Here is a 9,379-nt window from a genome sequence, read left to right as displayed (position 1 = left end):
CTTAATCTGCTCTGTCTCCACCCTCCAACAACTTCAAATCAAGAAAGAAATATCCAGGAACTCCGAAGGTCAATAAAGGCTGGTGAAGAACCACAACTGTATTAGCGTACACACACAGTTTTATTAATGCTTTCATCAAAATGACTTAATCAGAAAACACACCATTTAAAATTCACCTGCTTTACATAGTAAAATAAGTAGAAAAAATGAAAAAGCTCCGTCAAGCGAGGATCCAAACACAAAGTTTAATGCAGTAAAGGTAAAGCGCTTTTCGTCTACCAAGAAAAATGGGTAGACTTCATCAGACAAACATGTTAACCAAGTACTTTAAATACTCTTCAAATCCTGAAGCAGTACACATAATCCACCAACCAAAACCCATCAAAAACGCCACCAATACCCTTGAACCTCCCACAATAAAATTAACCCTTTGTAACACTTTTACTAAAACAAAAAGATGAAAGATGTTAAAAGTGAAAAACATTTCTACGTATAAAATAGGTTATAATTTCAAAACTTTTAACGCAAAAAAAACTTTTAAGTTTTAAAACACGTCAGGAAAACAATCTAATTTAAACCTGGGACATTTAGCTCAACTGCCAAAACAACTCACGCTTTTCCATCAACATTTGGCGAGGACCTCCTTTCGAGTCCAAAACTACTTGATCGATCACTCTGAACAAAAAAATATGGGAAAGATAAGTCCCATTAATTCTGTGTGTGTGTGTGTTTGTTCTTGATTTCTATGGATGTTCTTTAAGTTTCTACCTCTCAAAGATCAAGGTTGGGTGGCTGCCTAGCCTTTCCACCAATTCCTTCTCTCTGAGCAAAAATTCCAATTCCTGTTCAATATACTCTTCAGCTTCCCAGCCTCTAAACTGTAAACTGTGATAAAACTTACTGTTTTGTGACTTCGGTTACTACCATGTACCAGGGAGTTTACTTCTATCTCTGTACCTTCAACTGTTTCACCAAGAGCTGAAACCTCGTCTGCATTCCTATGTTCACCTGAAAGGATAGGTCTATACATACCCGTTCTTCTTGTACTGAACTTCACCAATCAAGTCTAGTACCAATCAAGTCAATGGTAGTATATTGTGCAGTCTGTTCCACATGTTCTAATTTTTACATTGGTAAAACCGTCAGGAGACTAAGTGACAAGATTAAAGAGCACTGTGGTGCCATTAGAAATAGAGACCATATGAATGCTCTCAGTAAACACAGTGTTTTGTGTTATGGTTTTATGTCTTTCAAATTTCTGGTACTAGAACAAACTGATGGCTTTTTTGGAGACGCTGACTGCAAATTACAGCTACAAGAACTGAAATGGCAGTTACGGTTGAAAGCAGAATTTAGTCCTGGTTTGAATGAGTCTCTTAATTTAAGGTGTGCTCTGAAATGGTTCCAATAGAGTCATGTATTTTGGACTTAGGAATTGTTAATATATATATATTGTCATTTTCTCTTTCACAGTGCTATAACATCACTTTTAAAGTTCATATGTACAGGGTATTCATTTCAGTTATTTTTGGCATTGTTTTCTTTACAGCATCACATCATGCATATGTATTTGTGTACAGTTAGTTTTATCACTGGATCACTTGTTTATATATTATTATTATTCATGAGCTTGGTGGTGTTTTATATTCTGTATCCCTTGACATCTGATCCACTCTGAAGAAGTTCCGATACGAATTAAAAGGAACAAAAGCTTAAGAAATCACTGTGGGCTCCATTCTTTACTTTTTTATTTTTTAGTTATATATATTTTTTTCACATCAGAAGAAGTTGTTTATGCATTTATTAAGCCTGCTTCGTAGTAGTCATCGATTTTTCTATACATACATATACATTTTATATATACATATACACACACACACACACACACACACACACACACACACACACACACACACACACACACACACACACACACACACACACACACATTCACACACACATAGGATTACTATCATGATTTCAAAATGCATTCCATCGAATGCGAATCTCCGCAAGAATTATAAATGAAAATAAACACATCGTTCACAAAGTATTCTCAAAAAATTGGTTACAAAATTCCTTTTATGATAAATATTTGACTGAAAGGACAACATTTCTTTATTCAAAGTGACCTCAATATGGAAATCGTCCCAATGATAGAAAACAGAAATCGAAAACTTCAGAAAATTAATACTGACAGTTCTACCAAAAATGCATCTAACTCCGGTATACTCCCCTGCTAAATAAAAAAGATGTCATCAATACATCTTTTATATAATCTTACTTTCTTAAAGCCTTCTATGTTGCCTATTGGGTTGGCTTCTCCAAGCACTAAGGAGAAGGTTTACATATGCTGGGGCCATTTTTAAGCCCACAGCTACACCCCTTTTCTTATGCTAAACTTTGTTATTAAAAGAGAAAAAAAAACTATCCCTATCAGATCACAGATACTTTCAACTTTTCAAACATCCATAAAAGTATGCTGCACAAGAAACTTTTTAGTGAGCTCAAGACCCCCCCCCCCATGTAAGGTATACTCGTATACAAAGGACTCGATATCCAAAGTTAACACAAAATTATCTGAACATGTAACTTTATATTTAAACAATTCATTTAAAAACAACCAAGAGTCCTTTAAATAATACTTAGCCATTTGCACGATCAGAATCCAGAATCCAAACACTGAGAAATGTTTTCTGTTTTATTTCTAGGAGTCAATATGTCTAAATGTTGGATCTAGCTGATTTTTATTTATCTGGAGTATGCTGAAACTTCCCCAAATTAGGTTTTTCAACTAACATAAAAATTAAACAATTCTAGCATAACACTGCCTTTCTGAAATAACACAAACATTCATCAATATAAACCAACTTTTTGTAAACTTCTAAATACACAGTAAAAAGTGGTCATTTAAAGGCATTTTCAACTTGGAAACAATCACTATGTTCCATAACGATCACACCACTGCCCTTATCTGCTTTCATTATTCTGAACCAATTGTCATTTTTCAGTTCAAGGGCATCATTTTCACTCTTTGTCAGGTTATACCACTTGAAGCAACTTTTTATTATCCAACAACTCTCTAGTATCACAACCACAAAGTTTCATATACATATTCAAAGCATTATGCAATGCTGAATTAAAAGTACTCTTTTCTTCAAATTACTGGTGTCATTAAAACTATTAATGGAATCATCATTCAGAATGTATTAAGTTCAATTTTCTTAAAAATAACCTAACATCTAGCAAAAAATTCATAAGATTCGCTTCTTGCACTGTATAAACGTAAAACATGTTTTAATAAACTCGGATGTCTGTCTGAAAATTGTATATTAGACTGTTCTATTTTTATTCTATCTACAGAGAAATTAACATTACTCAAATCAAGTAAATACTGGCCTATCGCCAGTTCCTGCCTCTGTTCTGATCTCTTCCTCACCCTGTTGTGGTGCTGCTGTTGTTCCGAATATCTCCTCTTTCTGTGGATAAAAAAAAATCATTCTTGGTTGTTTGATTCAAGACCGCATTGGTGACAGGTGTATCATCTGCTGATGCCACTCTCCCACTGGTGTTACTGTTAGAACAGCTTTGACTGGTATTGACTTCCACTGGAAAATCATCTAATGACGAGACAGTATCTCCTACAGCTGCAGTTCTAGTGCTCTGGACCCCCTGATAAACTCCATTGGAAAAGTTCTTAGCTTTTAAAACATAAGCTTGTTGGTTTTTGTACTGTTCCAGATCATGATGCAGCTTTTTGGTTTTTGTACTGTTCCAGATCATGATGCAGCTTTTTGGTTTTTGTACTGTTCCAGATCATGATGCAGCTTTTTGGTTTTTGTACTGTTCCAGATCATGATGCAGCTTTTTGGTTTTTGTACTGTTCCAGATCATGATGCAGCTTTTGGTTTTTGTACTGTTCCAGATCATGATGCAGCTTTTTGGTTTTTGTACTGTTCCAGATCATGATGCAGCTTTTTGGTTTTTGTACTGTTCCAGATCATGATGCAGCTTTTTGGTTTTTGTACTGTTCCAGATCATGATGCAGCTTTTTGGTTTTTGTACTGTTCCAGATCATGATGCAGCTTTTTGTTTTTCTTGGATGTAACTGTAGCAATATGTCTGCTAATTTTAGCAGAAATTCCATCCCATAAACATTTGAAAGTATTAGAGGATGGGTGTTTTAATATATCAGAACTGAGTGACCTAATTTCTCCTTTCAAATGTTCAAGTCTTTACTTGTTATAACTAATAAGCACTTTAAGAACTTTTGAATCCTGCTTCACCATATGTTTGTACCAATTTTTTAAAAGTAGGACTGTCATATACAATTCCATTTGGAAACATACAACATAACCCAAATGAAACTACCTCACTACGTATACAATGTGCAAGATAAAAATTGTATTCTATATATACAATTCAATTCTGATATATTAAAGCATCCTTCCTTTAAAACATCCGTTCTTTAATACTTTCAAATGTTTATGGGATGGGATTTCTGCTAAAATTAGCTGACATGTTGCTACTGCTACATCTAAGAAAAGCAAAGTTCCATTGCGATTTGGAACAGTACAAAAACCAACAAGCTTATGTTTTAATAAAGCTAAGAACTTTTTCTAATAGAGTTTCAGAGGGTCCTGAACATTAGAACTGTAGCTGTAGGAGATAATGTCTCGTCATTAGATGATTTTCCACCAATGGAAGTGAATATTAATCAAAGAGGTTCTAATAACATTAACCAATGGGAGAATGGAATCAGCAGACAATGAGAGAATGGAATCTGCAGATGATACACTTGTTGCCAATGTAGTCTTAAATCAAACCACCACGAGTGATTTTACCCACAGAAAGATGAGACATTCACAACAATGGCAGGACCAAAACAGGGTGAGAAAGAGGTCGGAGCAGAGGCAGGAACCAGCAACAGACTAGTATTTAATGGACTTGAATCATGTTAATATCTGTCTAATATACATTTTTCAGACAGCCATCTGACTTTATTAAAAAGTGTTTTAAGTTTATACCAGCACAAGAAGCTAATCTTACAAATGGTTTGATAGATTTGGTTATTTTTAAGAAAACTGAACTTGAAATACATTCTCAATGATGTTTGCATTAATAGTTTTAATGGCACCAATAATTAAAAAAAAAAAAACATTTTTAATCAGATGTTACATAATACTTGAATGTGTATATTAAAATATGTGATTGTGACAGAGTTGCTGCATAAAAGTAGCTTTAAATGGTATAACTTTACAAAAAGTGAAAAATAATATCCTTACTGAATTGAAAAATGATAATGGGTTCAGAATTAAGAGAGCAGATAATAGCAAATATGGACCAAATGAAAATGGAGGAATACAGTGCTGGAAAAAATAACTCAACAAATCACCAGCACACCAGAAACATGCGGGCAAGGATCAGAGGCTAGAAAATGCTTTAATAACCAATAAAAACCATCCAAATCAACCCTACACAATATAAAACATTAAAAGTATTTTGTAAAGCGTCTGAAAGGGATATTAAAAAATTATTTAACAAAAAGCCAGACTGTAAATGGTATAACTTGACTAAGACTGAGCAGGAAGTTGTTGTTCTTTTGGCTTTTCCCAGTTAGGGGTCACCACAGCGGAACTCCGGTCCGCTAATGATTGGCAGTGAATTTTTTACTGTTGCTGAGGTACCAGCTCGACCCCCAACCTTCAACGAAGGCGCGTCCATTCTACGTATGTCTTTCAAATGAAGCATTGTTCAAAATTAGCCAAGACAGAAATTTAAGAATAATGAAGTCTAATAAAGGAAATGGAATAGTGAAATTTATTGATTTTCTGTTGCTGGACATGTTTGAACAAGGAAGTATTAACTTTCCAGAATTATCAATATATGGTGGTAGAACATCCTAGTATAGGGAAATTATTTGGTATACCCAAATTACATAAAGATGAAAAAAATCTACCATTTAGCCACACTGCATTGTCCAAGTGTACAAAAAAATATTTCCCAGTATTTATACAATATTTTAAATCCATATGTACACCTTTCCAAATTTTACCTTAAGAACTCATGGATATTCTTAAATGAATTCTATCAGTATAAAGTAACCAACAAAGATCAAATGTTGGTTACGCTTGACATTTAGTCATTATACACAAATATCCTGCATTTAGAAGGTGTAAGATTATATTTAAATAAATACACTTTTTAGATAACAATTATGTGAACATCTGTAGGTTGTTGATCATTTTGGAAAATAACTTTTTAGCTTTAATAATGTTAGATTTCAACAGAGGAGCATGGTGATAGGGGCTAAAATGGCTCCGCCTATGCAAATTTAGTTCTGAGCACATGGGAAGTAGAAGTATTAATTCACTTGAAAGGTTTTTCCAAAGTCAATATGTTCGACTGTTTTACCAATGATTTGGTTTTTTTTTTGGCAAGTGGATGAAACAGAACTTTATCAATTTTTGGAAGAGATGAAATCCAGCATTAGTTTTTTTTTTTAACATTCACTCTGTCAAGAAAGGGGCTGACTGTCCAATTCTTAGATATTAAACTTACGTTGGATAAATATCAAAAAGTATTTAGTTCTACTATTTTTAGGGGAGAAAAAACTTTTTTGAAATAATTATTTAGATTTTAGTCAGCACTCATGTTTTATTAAGCAAAACATAATTAAAGTGCAATACATTTGTCGTAGTAGAATCAATAGTAAAGACAAAGTTTTCATGGCTGAATGAACATATCTTAAAAAATGTTTTTAGAAAGGAATTATCCAAGCAATTTAACAGATAAACAGATATATCAAGTACCAACACATTTTAAAAAATGGTTTTAGTGCCAGTAAGACACCTAACAATTCAGCAGACAGTAACTTGAGATTTCCTATACCTATTTCCTTAGATTCAGTGGGTATCAGAAATATTATAAAAAAGGAACTGGTGTACTGTTCAAGGAAATCAGGAAATAGGGGAAGTTTTAGGCATGGTTCCAAATTTCTGCTACAAGAAAAAACGTACCCTGAAACAGTTTTGTGAATATGAAAATAGTCACAATTTAAGTTCAGTTAACGGTATTATTGGGATGTACAAATGTGGGCATTGCAGTGCATGCAAATATATTAATGTATGTAAAGAATTGGAATTAATTTAAATAAAATTAGTTATTAAAATTAAATGGGTTTTACAATTGTTCTCTTAATATACTTGCATATTTGTTCGCACTGTGGTTCACACTATGTTGGAAAAACTACTAGGAGGTTGAGAGATCTTATAAAAGAGTATTACATTGCTTTCAAATGTAAAGATTTCAAGAATGCATTAGCAAAAAATAGTATAAATTGTACAAAACTTATTGATTTTAAATTTGTAGTGCTGGACCATGTTGAAAACTTTACTGGTGACATTAACTTCTTGCTTGAAACCAGAGTTCAGATTGCAGATTTTTTTTCTTAATGCTGATGCACTTCCTGGTCTTAATGACAACCTGAACATAAGATGCCCTTTGAAATGAATCGGGTAAGGAAGTGACATGAGGGAGAATTAAAAAAAAAAACTGGCTGTAGAGTGTTATTTAAATTGTTGGGTATTTTTAATATCTTTCTGATGAAGTTCTTGAACAGAGTTAAAGAACGAAATAGCTCAAGATTATGATTTTCAGCCTATTTTCTTCCTGCATTTAAGAAGCTTTAGCTTAATTCGTATTATTTTTGTATATATTAAACCCGTATACATAAATATATGGGTCTACTTGAACCATTAAGGAACACCGAGGCGCCAAAGCACACTACAGTGGGAAAAGGGAATTTACCAGTTTACCCATCTTAATGCGATCTCCGAGTTGGTATATTTAAGTAAGGGGGTGTGGGGGGCACAGCCCCCCCACATGGGGAGTGCAGGGGGGGCTTGCCCCCCTGCAAAAACATTGTTATGGTGTTCCTGGTCGGTTCGTTGAAACGCTCTTCACAAAAGTGCACTTTCGTGCAAGTGTGGGTCTACATTTTTTTTTCAAAGTTTTCTTTCGATGAAGTACAGTAGAGCCACATATACAAGTGTGTGTCCATGTGTGCATAATATATATATTACACACACACACACACACGTATATATAGGAAACCCGCGCAGGACTTGTAGAATGGATGCATTAATGCAAATGCCTCCCTTCAGTGTCTTTCCAAACATTAATAATATGCAGTGAGGCAAATAGTTCCCCACAAGTTTAATAAAGTCAAGAAATGCCCACTCTCTCCAGTTTTTCTATACAACTACATTTCACAAATGTGACTAATGCTTTGCAAACTCACATTTATTCACTAATTTCCATATTGCTGGTCTTCCTTTTTATCTCCATCTCCCAACTCCAGATTATGGTTCAATTCCAAGGTACTCCCGATGCTTCTAGTCAATTCCTGCACTTTTCTCTGTTTCTTAAGTATTTTCCTTTTGAACAGTGGAAAGGGTTTCTCTGGCAAAATCTTTACATGTGGTTTATTTTCAAAAGAGTGAAATGCAGAGCCCACTTCTGCTTGATAGTTAAATTTTATTGGACACACTTTTGTATTTCCTCCTTAGCCAGTTGTGCATCAAAAAATGACCTTAATCCTCCAGGAAAAAAATAGTCTGAAGATAGCTGGATACAGCACCTGGAATCTTACACCTCCCAACATACCCTGATTGCTGGAATACATTTGTTTCTGTTCTACTTGGTGTACAGATAATAATCATTTTCCTCAAACACTGTACTTTCTCCAGCTTTTAATGTTGCCCTTTTACCACAGTTTTGTCAGGATCAACTCTTTCTGCTGGTAAGTTTGCATCTTTGCTTACATAGGTCTTAGCTGCTTTCTCATAGCTAGATTTGGAGCATACACACAGTGTGCCCTTTCAATTAACAGTTCCTGCTGTGGAATGCCAGTCCAGTTGCTTATTTGCACCTTCATGAATTAATGCAGTCTGTTCATTATAGTTTCTCTGGTACACTAGAAAATCTCTCAGATTTTCCCTACATACTCTGTTCTCCACTTCTACCATTTTTTAAAACATTTCTCTTCTTCAACAGTCTCACACTCAGCCAGCCTTTTCTTCATTTCAACCTCTGATTTTTGCAGTTTTATCAGCTGATCTGAATATCTGTTTAACACTTTTTTCATTTTTCCAGCCTTTTGTTATTTGAGTTGATATACTCCTTCAATGTTTCATGTATTTTTAATCAGCTCTGGGCATATTGAATTATTTTTTTCTCTCTAGATTACTGGAAACCATGTCTTGCACCAAAACTGGAGCTTTAACTGCTTTTTCTTGAACAGCTGCAGGATTATTACCAGTAAAGTTTTTTTCTCTTCACCTTTTCTAGTTGATTTTCCCTTAGGCTATCTTACTTT

The sequence above is a fragment of the Protopterus annectens genome, chromosome 16.part0 (genome assembly GCF_019279795.1).
Source record: "Protopterus annectens isolate FY-2018-M chromosome 16.part0, PAN1.0, whole genome shotgun sequence".
NCBI lineage: Eukaryota > Metazoa > Chordata > Ceratodontiformes > Protopteridae > Protopterus > Protopterus annectens.
This window is presented reverse-complemented; position numbering follows the sequence as displayed.